The 18086-nt window shown below is 39.2% G+C and overlaps 1 long non-coding RNA gene across 10 annotated transcripts; it reads left to right on the top strand.

The window, feature by feature from the left end:
- The first annotated feature begins 4688 nt into the window (after positions 1 to 4688).
- LOC143259417 (uncharacterized) lies at positions 4689 to 17987 on the top strand. Of its 10 annotated transcripts, none has more exons than XR_013033268.1 (8): positions 4689 to 7305; positions 11380 to 11494; positions 11645 to 11863; positions 12908 to 13147; positions 14159 to 14302; positions 14380 to 14925; positions 15713 to 16092; positions 16539 to 17987. It is a non-coding gene; the product is annotated as an uncharacterized LOC143259417 (long non-coding RNA). The 10 variants fall into 10 exon arrangements; XR_013033271.1 differs by having other exon boundaries at positions 4868 to 5067; positions 7072 to 7305; positions 11380 to 11863; XR_013033266.1 differs by having other exon boundaries at positions 4865 to 7305; positions 11380 to 11863; positions 14159 to 14262; positions 14380 to 14559.
- Positions 17988 to 18086: the final 99 nt, after the last annotated feature.

Genomic DNA, 18086 nt, shown 5'->3' with positions numbered 1-18086 from the left:
TCGTTCAATTCTAGTATTATTTTATACGATAATTAGATCGTGGCTTTTTAGACGAATACAGATTGTTCAATCGACTTTCCTTCGCCCTAAATCTTAATATTGTTTAATATAATGTGTACAGTGTAAACTTCTGAATTAGCACAGATTTTTCAACTGATTTTCCTGAGACTTAAACCCCGACACTCCTCTATTAATAAAATGTGTACAGTAAAAAAACTTCCGAATCAAGACACTTCTCAATACAGATTATCCAATTGACTGTTTTCTCAAAATTAAAATTTATTTATTTACCCATCAAAATAATACTTCGCGTAACGAGTACACGTCATGTAACGACTGTGCATCGTTAACCGAGCCCCCGTCGTCTGCACCCGAAAAAGCAACGCAGTATATCAACCGTATTGCATTCGCGTGCACCCTGTTGCCTGTCTCTCTGCGATTGAAAGACGAAAGTTCTTCCCCGGACCTGGGGAGGCATAATTCAATCAGGATCTGCGGGGGTGTTTGTCAAGTACGGTTTCTTTGCACGTCTACCGAGGAAGTGAATGGCGGCCGGTCGGACCATTATCCGCGGCATAATGCTCGTCATCGTCGTCGTTGCTGGGAACAGTGAGAAAGGGAGAAAGAAGGAACAGAGGCAGAGGGAGGGAGAGGGGGAGAGAGAGAGAGAGAGAAACCAATAGAGGAAGAGCGAGAGTGAGAGACAGAGTCATAAAGCTCGGGGTTGGGCCGTCGCCCTAGACAATGCGGTCCTTGAGCTGCTCAGATATTGAAGACGCCCGAAAGCGGTGTGTACCAATCCCGATGTGTACCCAGCGTCTAGCCCGCTACTCTACATTATTAAATCTCGCTGCTCGCTCCTGAACTAACCACGCGAGACGTTCCGCCAGCGATTTTTCGTCACCCTGGCCTCGGTCAATCGGGATCCTTGCGATCGACACGTTGTTATCGAGCTCTATTCGCTGCACATGATTTTCTCGTCGTCGTTGCACGAGCTGTCGGCGATCTCTGATGATAATCTTTAGTAGGTAACGGTTTATACAGGGTGTCCCAAAAATGTCTCGCAATCCGAAAGTGGCTGGTTCCTCGGGTCATTTGAAGCAACTTCTTCCTTTACGCAAATTTTCTCCGAGGCAGCGTTAACGAGTTATTAACGAAAAACAGTGACCAATGAGAAGCGAGCTCAGCTGGCGCGAGGCGCCAGCGGTCGAGGCGGCCGAGCCAACGGCGCCAGCGGTCGAGGCGGCCGAGTCAACGGCGCCAGCGGTCAAGGCGGTCGAATCCCAGTTCAGCTGGCGCGAGGCGACCGAGCCAAAGAGCGGAACTGGGCTTCGTGCGCTGGTTGGCTGAGCCGCCTCGCGTCAGCCGTACTCGATTCTTATTGGTCACTGTTTTTCGTTAATAACTCATTAACGGTGCTTCGGAGAACATTTTTATGAAGAAAGAAGGTGCTTCAAATGATCTGAGAAACCCGCCATTTCCGGATTGCGAGACATTTTTGGGACACCCTGTATGTCCGAGTTGAATCGAAGTTGAAAATTGATAGAAGGTTTCTGATAGAAAAGAGCACATTGGCCAAAGAGCCGTTTCAAGAAACTCATTTGCAATTTAAATGCAATTAATGAATTTTAATACTCTTTTATTAGTGAATTTTAAGTGAATCGAATTTTTCTCTCATGGTTTATAACCTTTAAACGATTGTATTATGTCCACGTTTTCCACCAATGGTCACAGTCGATGAATAAAGTCTAAGTAGAACTTTTAAAACGAATTATTTTTATTTTGTCATCCCAACTGATTGCAATGTTTGTAAGAATTTGTTCACTGGTCGTTCTAACGTATCAAGAAAAAATTCAAGTCGTTTGATTCAATTTCTAAAATGTTATCGCGCTCACTCATTTGAAAAAGGTGAACGCAAACTTGTTCTATGTATGTATTTCTTGATAGGTTTCAAAAATTAGAAACTGTAAACGCGGTAAAACTATTAAATCTATTTTAATTCGTGCAACTGCAAATGCTAAACTGGACAACCCTAAAAAATTACAGGAGGATCCGTTTGTTTAAATACTATATCAAGCATTCGAATTCTTTTACAATTTTTAACGTTTCCCTGAAAAACATTGAAAAATTCGTCTCGCGACCGTATCGCCGCGAACTTGCAAAATCGAAACTTTCGTTTTACAATAACGCTTTCAAAATTGATACACGATTTTTGTTTCTAGAACGGTATCACGGTGTTCGGACCATGACGCAAAATCATCGATCATCGTCCTTCGTTGAAGGTCCTTCAAATTGACGAATTCGTTGACCACGTATTATCAGCCACGACGAGAGTCCCGTCCCCTGATAACGTTGGTGGTGACGAGCGGAAAAATTCTAAGGGTATCATAACGCCGGGTTCGTGGTAGGGAGTTCGTTGATAATTCAACGTTGTATAGAAAAATGGGGGACAGGTATGTGTCACACAATCGTATCGAGGGTCTCTATCGAACTTTTTATTACACAACCCCCTGCTACTTGAACAGATCGCCTCGCCGATTTTTCGATACGACATCGGTGACGGCAATCGTTGATAAGTAAGCTTCACGAGGATTTTGCGTTTTTTCGGCACACGTGGCAATTATCGTGCTTCTACGAGTTCTTTTGTCGTCTAGAAACCTGTTTGAAGGCTAGCGGAAGAACGTCTTCAAAAATATTTGATTTATTACCATTTACTCTAGAAGTAAAAGAATGTTTACTTAGTTTATAGTTTCGAAAGAAATTACCGATCGCTGAATGCGATTGAAAAGAAAGCATGATTCCGTTGAATTAATTTCATTTACTCGACACGTTATTAACGTTATTTAACTGCTAGTTCTGACGAGCAGTTAAAGTTAGATTATTTCATTATAGCGACTACTGGAGGGTGCTTAAAACAATATCGATTGACTTTAATTACAATATAGATCTCAATTAGTATAATATCAATATATATATATATATATATATATATATATATATATATATATATATACATAAGTATTAAAATTACAAAGGTCCTTCTTTGTATATAAATAACAATATATATATATTACAAAGAAGGACCTTTGCAATTTTAATAATTGCAAGATCTATAATTAAGAATGTAAAAATCAAGTGCACACAAACAGCAATTGTGTTATATTTATTAAAGCACGCTTAATTCCCCTAACATGTCTGAAGAATCAAAAAGGTCTGCTGCTAAATATTTGAAGTATCTTCGTGTTCAGCAAGCTTCAATTTTCCACAAAAAAGAAACCCTAATAAAATGGCCTTTCGACGACGCAGTTCTCAGTCTTTCCTTGCGAAGAGAACTCCTGCGCAGCATATTAAAAATTAATTCCGACCGGCAGTCCAACCTACCATGTAACAACCTTCCTTCGAACTTCCATTTTACATGTATTTTTCAGAAAAGCAACAGCACACAGTTCCTTTCCTACGCCTTCTGCGCTTTTTAACCACCGTTGTCTTCAAGGCTGAAGAAAAATGATCGTCTTTGTTACACGAAAGAATGAATATTATTCGACCGCGATTGTTCGCGCACTCGTGCGAGTATTTCCAGTGCAGTTGAATAAAAATTATAATACAGTTTACGGCTGCTATTTTAAAAAATTGCTCGCGAAAGAAAAGAAAGCGTATCACGCGTACTTAGTTTCTCAAAAATTTATTAGATCTTCTGATAGGTCTTCGTGCGTTTTCAGGATCTCGTTTAATTTTAAAACAAATTTGTTGGGCTATTCGTCGATCATTCTTAGCGTTCCATGTTATGTCTTTCTCATTCCTTTTGATAACAATTTATCGTCTGGTAATATTAACATTGTTTACAATGAACAAGATTTAAATTCTTCCCACGGTACTCCCACTTGAACTAAATTAACTCATATTTCAAGAAAGGTCAGCTTGCTGAATTTATAGTAACATTTTACAAGAAACGCTACGTCAGAACAGCTCCAGGGCACGAACTATTAAAAACCCTGCCGACATAAATATTCCCGCGCGATCTTTCCCTTCTAAAAGTTCTTCCTCGAAACTTTATTTCACCCTGTAGCACACGATTTTCCAGCTAAAAAGTTCCGAGATCGTGGCCAACGTAATTTCGATTCGACGTCCAACATCAGGCCACTTTCGTTTAAAATAGCCACGTGACAAAAATCATTTGAAGTGTTTTGCAGGAGCCGACAAACAAGATAAGGCGAGGTCTGATTTCTCGTCGGAAAACAATAACAGCATACATTTTGTCTCCCAGGAAACGAAGAGGATACTACAAAAAAGAGCTCGTGCTTTCACAAGGTATCGACAGGCGTTCTCGGAAAACAAGATAAGGGAAGAACGAACGTAATCTCGGCGAAAAAAAAATGAAAAAAATATCGCGCCAATCAGCGATGGAGGGTAAGGGGGGGGGGAGAGGACCATCGCGGATCCTGAATAACAATAGAGCCTGAGCTCGACAATTGCGGACTTGCGGCCAGTCGGTCGCCGGCCTTAAGCCGCAACAGGGTCCCCAATTAGCAGGCCGGGAACAACATATTCCGTCTGCCGTTTACGACAGAATAATGCTACCTGTTTCACGCGGAGCCACGAATAATTACAGACTAATGCTCGGGAGTCCGCAATCGTGGCAGGTGGCACATAATCGCGGCCTCGTAACCCTCGAATGAGTTAATCCGTGAGGCGTCGCGCCGTTTCCCACGAGCCGAGGCGTCGCGACGCCTGCAACCATAGTTTCCAGCGTTCTCGTTGTCGTCGTCGCCGTCGTCGTCGTCGACGTCGGGTGAAATCGCCGAGCAAAAGGCAACGTTCGAAAGTAGCTACGGCTGATCCGCTTACCGAGTTTAAAAGTCAAGTGCTAAAGAGCGCGGCTCGCGGGGAGGAGCCAATGGGAATCGCCTGTAGAACGCTTCTCCAGGTACAAGATAGAAAAAATGATAGCTCCCCCTATTTCGCTGACCTAACTGCCTCGCCTAGCATCGCTCGCTCATTCTAGTCTAGATCGCGACAAGTATCGGTGCTCCTCCGAGAAACTTTGCGCTCGGCTTTCGTCGGTATATGGTAAAGTGTATTTCAATTCATTACTATTCTTTGCTATTCGTTGGACTGTGAATTTGATGCACTCATAACAAAAATAAGTAGATAAAATGTAAAATAGCAAAAACATGTATACAGTTTAAATATATTATTGTATTAATTGGAACTGAAAGATCATCCGAAAGTGTCTACAGTAATGTCTCTCCAACTGACGCCCAGATTGTGAACAAAAATGGACAATTTGGGAGGAGGAGATACAATTGTTCGAGCCTTGTAGCTCGTTTTTTATAGTTGTCGACAATTCGTAACTATAAAAACGAACCGCAAGGTTCGAACAATCGTATCTCCTCTTCCCAAATTGGACAATCTGAGCGTCAATTAGCGACATTACTGTATATGTTAGTTTCACATCATTAATGTCACGAAGGGAAGATAAAGAAATTAATTTTGGTTTCTCGCGACTGATGCAGAAAAATTCACGAAGATCTCCAAGTTTTCTTTTGAATTTATTTATTTATAAACATGTAAACAGTTTAAAAATATTGTATTAATTGGAACTGAAAGATCATCCGAAAGTGTCTACAGTAATGTCTCTCTAACTGACGCCCAGATTGTGAACAAAAATGGGCAATTTGGGAGGAGGAGATACAATTGTTCGAGCCTTGTAGCTCGTTTTTTATAGTTGTCGACAATTCGTAACTATAAAAACGAACCGCAAGGTTCGAACAATCGTATCTCCTCTTCCAAAATTGTCCATTCTCGTGGACAATCTGAGCGTCAATTAGAGAGACATTACTGTATATGTTACTTTCACCTCATTAATGTCGCGAAGGGAAGATAAAGAAATTAACTTTGGTTTCTCGCGACTGATGCAGAAAAATTCACGAAGATCTCCAAGTTTTCTTTTGAATTTATTGTTTCACATTCGATTGATATTTGTATTATAAGTAATGTCTCCCTAACTGACGCTCAGATTGCACAAAAAAATGTACAATTTGTGAAATGGAGATACAATTGTTCGAGCCTTGCAGCTCGTTTTTTATAGTTGTCGACAATTCGTAACTATAAAAACGAACCGTAAGGTTCGAACAATCGTATCTCCTCTTCCAAAATTGTCCATTCTCGTGGACAATCTGAGCGTCAATTAGAGAGACATTACTGTATATGTTACTTTCACCTCATTAACGTCGCGAAGGGAAGATAAAGAAATTAACTTTGATTTCTCGCGACTGATGCAGAAAAATTCACGAAGATCTCCAAGTTTTCTTTTGAATTTATTGTTTCACATTCGATTGATATTTGTATTATAAGTAATGTCTCCCTAACTGACGCTCAGATTGCGCAGAAAAATGTACAATTTGTGAAATGGAGATACAATTATTCGAGCCTCGCAGCTCGTTTTTTTATAGTTGTCGACAATTCGTAGCTATAAAAACGAACCGCAAGGTTCGAACAATCGTATCTCCTCTTCCCAAATTGTCCATTCTCGTGGACAATCTGAGCGTCAATTAGAGAGACATTACTGTATATGTTACTTTCACATCATTAATGTCACGAAGAGAAGATAAAGAAATTAACTTTGATTTCTCGCGACTGCTGCAGAAAAATTCACGAAGATCTCCAAGTTTTCTTTTGAATTTATTGTTTCACATTCGATTGATATTTGTATTATAAGTAATGTCTCCCTAACTGACGCTCAGAGAGATTGCGCAGAAAAATGTACAATTTGTGAAATAGAGATACAATTATTCGAGTCTCGCAGCTCGTTTTTTATAGTTGTCGACAATTCGTAGCTATAAAAAAGAACCACGAGGATCGAATAATCGTATCTTCTCTCCCGAAATTGTCCATTTTTCTGGGAAATCTGAGTGTCTCAATTAGAAAGACATTACTGTATTCTTTAAGATTTTCATGCTTCGTGGCAGCATAAAAATTCACATTGTAATTGTTCCTGTGGAAGGTATAATCAACGATTTCAGAAATTAGAACAATTTGTAATTGCGAGTTACATTGGAATCGTATAATTAGAGTACATTTTGCCCAACTCCGTTGCTCGTCGCGGGTTTCCCGAGTTTCCATTTTCCGGTCCTCGCGACGAGATTGAAGGGTCGACGGAGTGGAAATGAGGCAGTCTGTTGTTTTTTCTTCTCGTGCGACGCCGACGGCCGAGTGGCACCGTTTACAGAGTCCCCGTCGCTGCCGCCGTCGGATAGAGCCGCCCGAGACATGGTTCCTGTTATAGTTCGTCCATGGGTACCAATGGTAAGTAGTCTGTGTGAACGTGGTACTTCTCCTGGCAAAAAGAATGGTTCAACCGAAGCGTTCAGAACGAACAACTTTTCCGTCTGCTACTGAGCAATTATACAGTCCCGCTAATATTCCGAGACCTTTTTTACAGGAGTACAACTTTTTTCAAAACTGCGTCAAACGCGTTGAACTTTTTGGAGAAGTTATCAGGACCAGTTTGTTGGATACTGTGCAAGAGAAATTATTGAACGATTGCTATTGTTTAAAATTCAGTATTTTCTTAAATACCGAAGACTTTCTACATACAATACTGCAATTTTTTTATCTGTGGAGCTATAATGATAATTTTTCGAATAGAAGTGTACAAATTGCGATAATATGTAGTTTTAAATGTCCGTAATATGTTTTTCAAATTATTGTTACAAGTCAAGAAAGTTGTAATAAGACTTCACTATTTTTCCGCAACAACGAACAATTGCAATTTTCCAAAAGTTTCTTTCGCACATCGCCCAATAAATTGAACCTTCCAGTTACTCAAGTGCAAATCATTTCGTCCAATTTTAAAAAAGCTGTATTCTTCGAAGAAATGTCCGAATATCAGTAACAATATTTTCCAGAACATGTGAGAAACTATTATGACTTACAGAGTTTCCTCGATCGAACACTTTTCGCCAGGGGTGGAGTGATATCGAAAATCGATAAGAAAGCGTCAGGTGACGTGATTCCGAGCGATAACAATTTTTTACTGTTTTCTGAAAGGCTGAGTAAGTAGCTAGATGAATTTGCGGTGATTTTATCCATTGTTACATTTCGGGTTCAATCTTCGAACGATAAAAGAGAGTGGCGGGGACCACTTCGGGCGACCTAGATCGAAGGAATCTATATAGTTTTGCATAGCTCGATTGTTTCTGATAAGTCCTTCCATTTTCGGGAACAGGCGTGAGCACTCTGTGTACCATAAATCGGGCCTTTTTCTTCTTTTGTCGCACGTGTGGGAGTACGTTAAGTATTACTTCGTACGATCATAAATCGAGCTTGTCTGGCACGTCCTACGTACTTGAAAACCGAGATTTAGCTCCGGGAAAACGATCTTCGAAAAATTCTAACTCGTTCAACTCGAGCGAACAAAAACGTAAAATGCTTTGCACTTTATATTCACGATATATTTATTGCATTTCATCAATATTTTTATAATATATTAAAACGATCTTCGAAAAATTCTAAATCGTCCAACTCGAGTGAACAAAAACGTAAAATGCTTTGCACTTTATATTCACGATATATTTATTGTACTTTATCAATATTCTTATAAAATATTAAAACGATCTTCGAAAAATTCTAACTCGTTCAACTCGAGCGAACAAAAAAGTAAAATGCTTTGCACTTTATATTCACGATATAATATTTATTGTACTTTATCAATATTTTTATAATATATTAAAACGATCTTCGAAAAATTCTAACTCGTCCAACTCAAGCGAACAAAAAAGTAAAATGCTTTGCACTTTATATTCGCGATATATTTATTGTACTTTATCAATATTTTTATAAAATATTAAAACGATCTTCGAAAAATTCTAACTCGTCCAACTCGAGTGAACAAAAACGTAAAATGCTTTGCACTTTATATTCACGATATATTTATTGTACTTTATCAATATTTTTATAAAATGTTCATTTATTGCAATTACGTATTTCTTGATCGCAAAACGCATTTTATGAAAATATGCCAAAAATGAAGGGGAACGTAAAGTAGCAAAGACATCGGAAAAACTTATGGCATGTGAGTGTAAAATACATTCAAGAATGCATTCGCAATATAATTTATCATATTTTCTTATTATTATATTATTATATTATATTATATTATATTATATTATATTATATTATATTATATTATATTATATTATATTATATTATATTATATTATATTATATTATATTATATTATATTATATTATATTATATTATATTTCTTATTTTATTTTATTTTTATATAAAAGAAGTCGAAGGTTAACGACCGGAGACTCCGCGAGCGCGTTACGATTTTGGAGCGAAATCGTAAATTAATAATAAATAATAAATAAATTAAATTAATAATAAATTAACCCTTTCCACTCGAGTGGCGACTCCGAGGCGCCATTAAAAATAGTTACGTCGCGTCTCGAAATAATTTTATTAATCAAATTTGTTCATATTCGAAGAACTGTCGAAAGGATAACTGTTGTACCGATCACAAAATTCAATTTTATACGTATAAAATGCATTAGGTTATATAAAATGGAAATACAGTGGGTCCGAAAAACTGTATTAAACGTTACGTTAATTTGGCTCTTCGAGTGCAAATGGTTAAATATCACAACAGTCGATCAGTGCTCACGGAGTCCCGTGAATTAACCCCACCCGATGTTCGTGTGCGTGCGTGCGTGAGGTTCGCGATATAAACATCGCGACGTTGCTAGGACGATCGGCAGGTGTTAAGCGCCGGTCGAACGACACGGCCAAATTCGAAAGATGACGTAACGTCCGGCCGGCGCACCGATAGAACGGCGCTGAAGGACGCTCGCAGGGCGCGAAGCAGATCTTGACGTGCATCTACACGATTGCGTTTACGCCTACGATCACGACCACGATTACGACTACGATTATGAACACGGCTACGAACACGATCACGATTTTACGGTTTACGACATAGAATTATAGTATAACGAACACGGTTTACGACTACGGCGTGCAATTAGGGGAATTATTGTACACGGCTTTACCCTCTTTTTGTATTGTATTTCGTGGGCGTCATTGTTGAGCAATAAATAGAATAGTTACCGAAACATACTGTCTCTATGTATATTACTCCATTTCATTTTGCGAATAAATTTGCTATAAAAAATAAGAAAATATACAATTTTCTTCCCTTGGAAAAAAAACGAATTCTAAATGTGTAATCAGTTGACTGCGAATCTGGTTGATAATTCGCGTTTATTTACGTTAGTTTAGAGGTGTTGTATTTTTTATGAGGCTCTTTGTTCACATAAATATTACAAAAAGACTACTTTAAGCCCATAGAATTAAAATCAAAGAAAAGTTTCCTAAAACTAGAAGATCTTTAGCTAGAAGAAGTAATTGTGAAAAAAAATAAAAAAGTTATTAGACCTCGTCTAACTTATACGTTTTCTTGCACTTTGAAAAACTGCACATGTCTTAAACGCATAAAGATCCGCAGTCTAGTAATAAGCTTTGTCCACGCACGTTACATCGAAGTAAGGGAATTACAGTAATTTCTCCCTAATTCGCGCTCAGATTGCGCACTGAAATGAACAATTTCGGAAGAAGAGATACGATTATTCGAGCCCTGCGGCTCGTTTTCATAGTAACCTTGGCAACAACTATGAAAACGAGTCGGAAGGTTCGAATAATCGTATCTCTTCTTCCGAAATTGTTCATTTTAGTGCGTAATCTGAGCGCGAATTAGGGAGAAATTACTGTATTTTGATTTAGTGATTATTTCCGTATTAACACATTAAAGGCGGGAGTCGTAGTACTAAGATTTATCTCGACTTCTCATAAATATGTACTTTAAAACATTTTTTATAATTAGTGTTTAGTTCTTTTAGTTGTAAGAGTTTAAATAAACTTTTTTAAGTCTAAATTTTTTTATAATTACACCAAATATCGCCCGCTCTAAGACGAAAAACGAGGCGGGGCGGTCGCCGCGTTACCTAGCATACTTTCGTCAAGATCCCCCACCTTTAACCCGAGAAAGATAACCTACGTCGCAGAGGCGCCTGCGAAGACTGTTGATTTTTGTTAATTTTTCATAGAGGTCTAGTGATTTAAGTTTAAAATTACTTAAAATATAAAAAAATATAATATAAATGCATTTTATTTTTACAATAATGCCAAACCTTTAAAATGACTAGATTAACTTAAATAAATATCCATTGTTAGTATAAAATTGACGCCTTAGAAAAGCATGCGCCTCTGAAGCGTATGGTTATCTTTTACGTACGTTGTCATATGGTTATCTTTCTAGGGTTAATGTGTTAACATACAAGAGCGAGTGAACTGACGCCATAAAATTTCTGTTGTCTAGCGACCATGAGTTTCGTACAAAAAGGAGGCGGAAGAATCCGTAGTACATACTCGGATCTATACACCGACTCACACGCATGGAGACGTGATAACGCCAGCAGGTGGATGTGTAGGGGGTAGGTGTTCAACGCGGATAGGTTATTGCTCGATACGCAAACTCCTCCTCTCGGCATGACTTATCGGACGCGACTTGTTGCGCGCACACGATCGCTAAAAACGTCAAGTACCAAAACAACTTTGGGTTCACCGCCGTACAATTGATTTAGAAATTACAACAATTTGATCATCGGCAAAAACTCTGCAATTTAGTGTCCAGTGCTTCCGCAACTATCCTAGAACCAGATTGCAAGTTACCGTTGCAGACTGTGCAAGCGGAGTATTAGACGGCCCAGGAGGGCCGTTTTTTGTTCTGCGGGACAGGAGGATGAACATAAGGCAAAAAAGAAAAACTTTATCAGGGCCGCCGTCCAAAGTGTAACGTTTATGTGAGCATCCTCCTCTCGGCATGACATATCGGACGCGACTTGTTGCGCGCACACGATCGGTCGCGAAACAATTGTTTCCGAGCATGGTCCCGTATCGATTAATAATCCAGCATGGCGATAAACCGCGCACTCGATCCCCGTACTTTCGCGAGTGGTGATCGGCCCAAGGTCGGGCCGAATCTTCCAACGATTTGGGCGTAGATTCGCGGATAAAATGGCGGACGGTGATAATGGCCACTGATAACCCCGTTACGCCGCAATGTTTTCGCATGTTTTGCCCTGGGGACATACTTGATGGATGAGTGACGTGACCGTGACGGTCCGTTCGCTTGTTTGTCGCTGGCTGGATAATGCCCGAATAATGGCTGCACGGAATAATTATAATTAGATCGCGGATTTCGGGCATTCGAACCAAATGTTCGCGTTTTCTGGAATTTCTTCGTGCTCCAGCGTCTCGTATTTCCTAGTAGACGTGACATTGTAGTTAAGATATGATAGAACAACGACAGGATTTCATTCCTTTAACAGTGACCACAAATTTCGTAATTTTCCGGTGTATATTCTATTTTATTCTATTTTGTATCATTTTATTCTATTTTGTATTATTTTATTCTATTTTATTTATTTTTATTTTAATATGTATTTTATTTTTATTTCATTTCCGGTGTATGTATCTTCAATCCTTTCACACACAGATGATTATAAATTGCCTGAAATTATTTTGGATTTTGAAGTCATATTCTCGAATGAATATGCCATTTTATATTTGGACTGCGACGGGTGCTTCAATAATTTTTTTCTAAAAGCTGGAATTCCTTCAAGTGAGATGTACATTCTTTTAAAGCCTAATAGGACCAGCAATAGTTTAAATTTTCGTCGCAGTTCTAGTTCAAAGTGAAAAGGTTTCTCTACGTGTTTGCAGAAAATACAGTATTTGTAACAGTATTGCTGAAATTCTAGTAGAATACTACTTTTTTGATTTTGTTAGACAGAAACGTGTCAGAAATTTGTAACGATGATAAAGAAACTGCACTTTGCTTTCAGGGCATGAGAAGATGCTAAATAATTCAAGAAAATTTTCTTGTTGCTATTCAATCGAATCCCGAGGCCGAACTCGCGAGAAAATGGCAAGAAACGGCGATGCTGGATTCGTATTTGTTTCCGAGAAGCGTGGAATACTTGATAGAAATATGGACTGACATTGACGTGGCGGACTGTGTTGCGTAATGATAAGAGAAGGGAATTCTAGATTTTTCGAAGGAAATGTTGCAAGATTTCTTCCTGGTAAATCATTTTTGCATTGAATACATTTTACGAGCTACATCTAGTAGAATAATTATTTAATACGATAGAAAATGCTGTAGAACGCGAAACAGAAGACATTGCATTCTCTAACAATAGAAAAACTGTGGATCATCGTAGATTAAAAAAAAAGAAAACAAAAATTTTGATGACAATCTAGTATACAGGGTGTCCCAAAAATTGCCATACCCTTGACATAACCCTGACATAAACCTGACGTAACTTTAACAGAATTCTGAAAATTCAAATTGAAATTGCAGTTCAAAATAATGTTGACATAACCTTGACAAAACCGTGACATAAGCCGGATATATCCCTGATGTAACTTTAACACAACCCTGAAAATTCAAATTGTAATTGAAGTTCAAAATATTATCGACATAACCTTGACAAAACCCTGATATATCCCTGATGTAACTTTAACACAACCCTGGAAATTCAAATTGAAATTGAAGTTCAAAATATTATCGACATAACCTTGACATAACCCTGATATAACCCTGGCGTAACTTTAACACAATCCTGTAGTTAGTCTTTATTCATTAATAAGTAGTTCTTCAACTGTTATATATATATGTTCTGGAAAGTTATTTTCGAAATCTGTGGTGTCAGCAAGTCCAAAATAATATTAAGCGATTTAAATATCAATTAACGAGGTATGTTATAAACGACTACGCGCATCAAGATCCTAAGATTACACACAACACCAATTTCCGAAAGGAACTTTTACAATTCTCCATACTACTTGGAATTGATTTTTGTTAGATTCTTCCGAAAGTAATTTCGTTCTTTCACGAGAGTAAATAAAAGACGATTTTTTAATGTTTAGAGTAAATATTATTTAATGAATATTTCCTATAACTTTCTGACATTTTTCTTCTGGTAGCCTTGAAATCTTTGGCAACTGTCAAAGATTAGATATTCTGTACTTTATTGACAGAATACCCACTTTTCCAACACCGTTACAAAATTTTAAAACAACATTTTTTTCAGAAATGGTATTACTACTGAGATACATTAACACCATTTCGACACAGTTTACTCCAATCATCCCCAAAAATATAATAGTATTCGCCACCGAAGATAGCGATCTCGAGGTAGCTAGATTGTCGCCAAGCTCAAAGCCAGGAGACTCAGGTTCGTCGCAGAATCGAGAGCAATCCTGTCGGTGCTCCTTAATCAGTCCGAATTGTACTCAATTAAGCACTTTGCAGGGTTCGAGAAGGCAAACGAGAGCGCGAGTTCGACGCAGCGTCTGTGATCGATGCGACGTAGAAGCTGAAACTCCTGACTGCCTACCGATTTTCGAGGACACCGACACCTGGTATTGGTAGCATCGCTCTACCAGCAGCAGCCGGAGACAAGATTTCCCGAGGAGCCAGCCGAGACTGCGGGTAAAATGGCGATGTAGAGTGAGTTACATCGACGGCCGCCCAGAATGTTGTTAGGATGCTGGAACCGGGTCCGTAATCAGCAGTGCTCGGCCTGCCTCCGATCCGCAGGCGAATTCGCAGCCGGATCACGTCGTTATTTAACGAGATTATCTCATTAACTGGCAGGATGCAGACTCTGGCCCCGATCATGATATGAAATTAAACTCCCGCGTTTTTTACCGATTAACGAGCGGAGGATACGTCACTCGCTCTAACCCTCGCTCGAATCTCTAATATACTTTTCTATAGCACTTACGTGCATCGTATTCGGTTTGGAAACGCTTTTATATCTTTTTGGAAATACTCATCAGGGATACGTGGAATAAGGTACGGCTGAGAAAATGTTTCATCTGGAATTTGAATTTGTTTTTCGCACGACTCGATCGATTGCAGAACCTAGAATTGGACAGCCAAAATGAATTAGTTCGCAAAAGTGCAGTAACATATTTCTTTCTGTCTTGCAATTTTCTTTCATGTAGATATTCGACGTCGTTAGGTCCAGAAAATGTTCGATCTCGAGTCGCAAACATTGTTTTCAATAGACACATTTCGACCGATCAAAGAATGCAGAATCGTCTTTAACCGTTTGAGTCCCAAGCAGCGCGATCGCGCTGTTCAGATCTTGTATCGCGATCAAATTTTAGTGACACATGTACATCGCATAGCTGCCTTTCTTCATTTTTTTTTTCTTTTTGTTTGGTTCGTCAATCTTGACGAGCGCTATCGCGCCGCTTGGTTCTCTTCGCAATCAATTAAGACAAGCGCTATCACGCAGTTCGCCACTTTTCGACCGTGTTTTCTGAATAATCCTTGGGACTCAAACGGTTAATTGCTTATGGATGAGATCTTCGTTACTGTACTGACTCAAATGTTTACTAAATACTATTTAGGAACGTGAGAGCGTTTTTAAGTCGAGCGTAAAATGATCATAATTCTGTTCGAGATTTATTTAATTTCAACGAAATAAATTAGACCACAAAACATACAGCAGCATGGTTTCTGTGTTTCATATCTGCCAAAGGAAAGCGTATCCAGAGTTTTGCGATTGACCGAGAGTGCTCGCGTTACGTTATCTATCTTCTATGCATCTGGGAGTCACTCTGGGTGCTTTCAGGATTTCGAATCGTTCTGATGCTCCAGCGAAGGTCTCGAAGGGACGATCTGCTTGTGGAGAACGAACAAGGACTGCACCAAGGACCGCGCGGGTCACGACGATGTTCGCTTAAAACAAGTAAAGGCCGCGGCAAATCTGACAGATGGAATCAGCGGGTAAACGGATAAACGTAATCCGAAGGATCTTTGTTCTGTTCTATAACCGGTTTCCGCGTCGGATACGGTTGGTCGAGCTTGCTGAGGAAAGCAGTTTGTTCGCTACGTCTCTTGGGATATGCATTGCTGTTGAACGCGGACGGTGTTGTTTTTGTGTCTGATAGTTTGCGGTATGATGCGACGAATTTATGGTTACGTCGATCGACAACGGATTGCACTCTGCGGGTAAAATAAAAAAATCCTGTAGATCGTTTAAGTCCTCGTACTTAGTTTCTAAGAAAATGAATTTCGAAGGGAATCGCAGACTTTCAGGTTTGAAGACATCTTGTGCTCAATCGTTTGAGTCCCAAGCAGCGCGATCGCGCTGTTCAGATCTTGTATCGCGATCAAATTTTAGTGACGCGCGTACATCGCATAGCTGCCTTCTTTCATTTTTTTTCTTTTTGCTTGGTTCGTCAATTTTTACGAGCGCCATCGCGCCGCTTGGTTCTCTTCGCAATCAATTAAGACAAGCGCTATCACGCTGTTCGCCACTTTTCGACCGTGTTTTCTGAATAACCCCTCGGACTCAATGGTTAAAAATGGCTACGGCTATTCGGAGATAAGAGAATGTTCGAGCTCGAATCTATAAACTGCCTCTTCAACGCATCTTGACTAATCATTCTTTGCAGCCGGTGCAATTTTAGCGACGAAGATGATCGACAGTTGGAAATAAGCGATAATAAGAGACTCTGGGAACCATTTCCGGGATTCCAAGGGGTTCGAGCCGATCGGCGGGAGACAGCCGGTTCTAATGAACCCGTCCCCGGCTGACCCAGGCAGGGGCTGGATGAACGAATTTCGTGCGTGCCTCCTACGCCGGGCATCGGAATGCCGTAATGGAGGCTGCCTGCGGAATATCAGAACGATGCGGCGCGGCGTCGGCGTCGTCGTCGCGCTTTAGTACGACGAGCCTCCTCTCGAGGACCCTCGAAACGAGACCTGCGAAAATTTTGAATACCAAACAATGGGGCAATGAGATCGGCGAGTGCTCGCAGAAAAACGAGAAAATAGGACGAGTCCTGGAGGAAACGAGTATACAGGGTGAACAAAATAATTTCATCGTTTTGGATATTTTACTTGATTTTCATTCTTATATGAACAAATGTCGAAGTATAACATTTTTATTTTTTAGTTGGAAATTAAAATCATCGATTTCCTAAGATTTTGTATTCGACGTAAAATTTCTGTTTATCACAACAGTTCCGCTTTAAAACCAACACTGTTTTCCTTTGGCATTTGTTCGTATTATTAGAAACAAAAGAAATGTTCCAAATGATTATTTTGTTCATCCATCAAAAGATGGTTTAAAAAAGGCTTTAATCTTGAAACGCATGCTGGATTCATCGTTGAAAGCAATTCGTCCATTCCTGTAGAGACGTTCGATTTCATACCATTTTCCAAACAAGGGTATCCAATCTCGCTACTCTGCGTCATGCAAAAAAATCTTAGAAAATGATTAACGATGCACTGCAGAGCTAAAAACGTCAAGTACCAAAACAACTTTGGGTTCACCGCCGTACAATTGATTTAGAAATTACAACAATTTGATCATCGGCAAAAACTCTGCAATTTAGTGTCCAGTGCTTCCGCAACTATCCTAGAACCAGATTGCAAGTTATCGTTGCAGACTGTGCAAGCGGAGTATTAGACGGCCCAGGAAGTGTTCTGCGGGGCAGGAGGATGAACATAAGGCAAAAAAGAAAAACTTTATCAGGGCCGCCGTGCAAAGTGCAACGTTTATATGAGCATCCTGGACAAAAGTCGTAACATCTAAGCTAATCAATTTTCTACCAAAATGCCTTAATAATTTGTCAGAGAAAATACAAAGATGCATCGATCTGCATGAAAAGATTATATGATTTTATAAAAAAAGTTATGTCAATGTTAGGTCAGGGTTAGGTCTGGTAATAAACTTCGTTGATTCCGAAGGTCGCATCTTTCTGTAAAAAAAGTTTTTATGGTATCAAAATGTACTACTTGACGAATTTGTCAAAAGAAAAAAAAGTCTCAGGATATTTTAAGCTGTTTTTTAAAACCCTTATTTAAAGTGTACGAAAATAAATCGAATTTGATTACTTCGTTTCGTGTTAATTATTATATATCATGTAAACATTGCAAATTTGCTATAGATTAATTACAATCGTATAACCCCTGGCTATCATTTTCTAATAAAAATT

Source organism: Megalopta genalis, chromosome 1 (genome assembly GCF_051020955.1).
Source record: "Megalopta genalis isolate 19385.01 chromosome 1, iyMegGena1_principal, whole genome shotgun sequence".
NCBI classification, from domain to species: domain Eukaryota; kingdom Metazoa; phylum Arthropoda; class Insecta; order Hymenoptera; family Halictidae; genus Megalopta; species Megalopta genalis.
The sequence above is the reverse complement of the archived record's forward strand: the minus strand, read 5'-3'. Positions and strand labels throughout refer to the sequence as shown.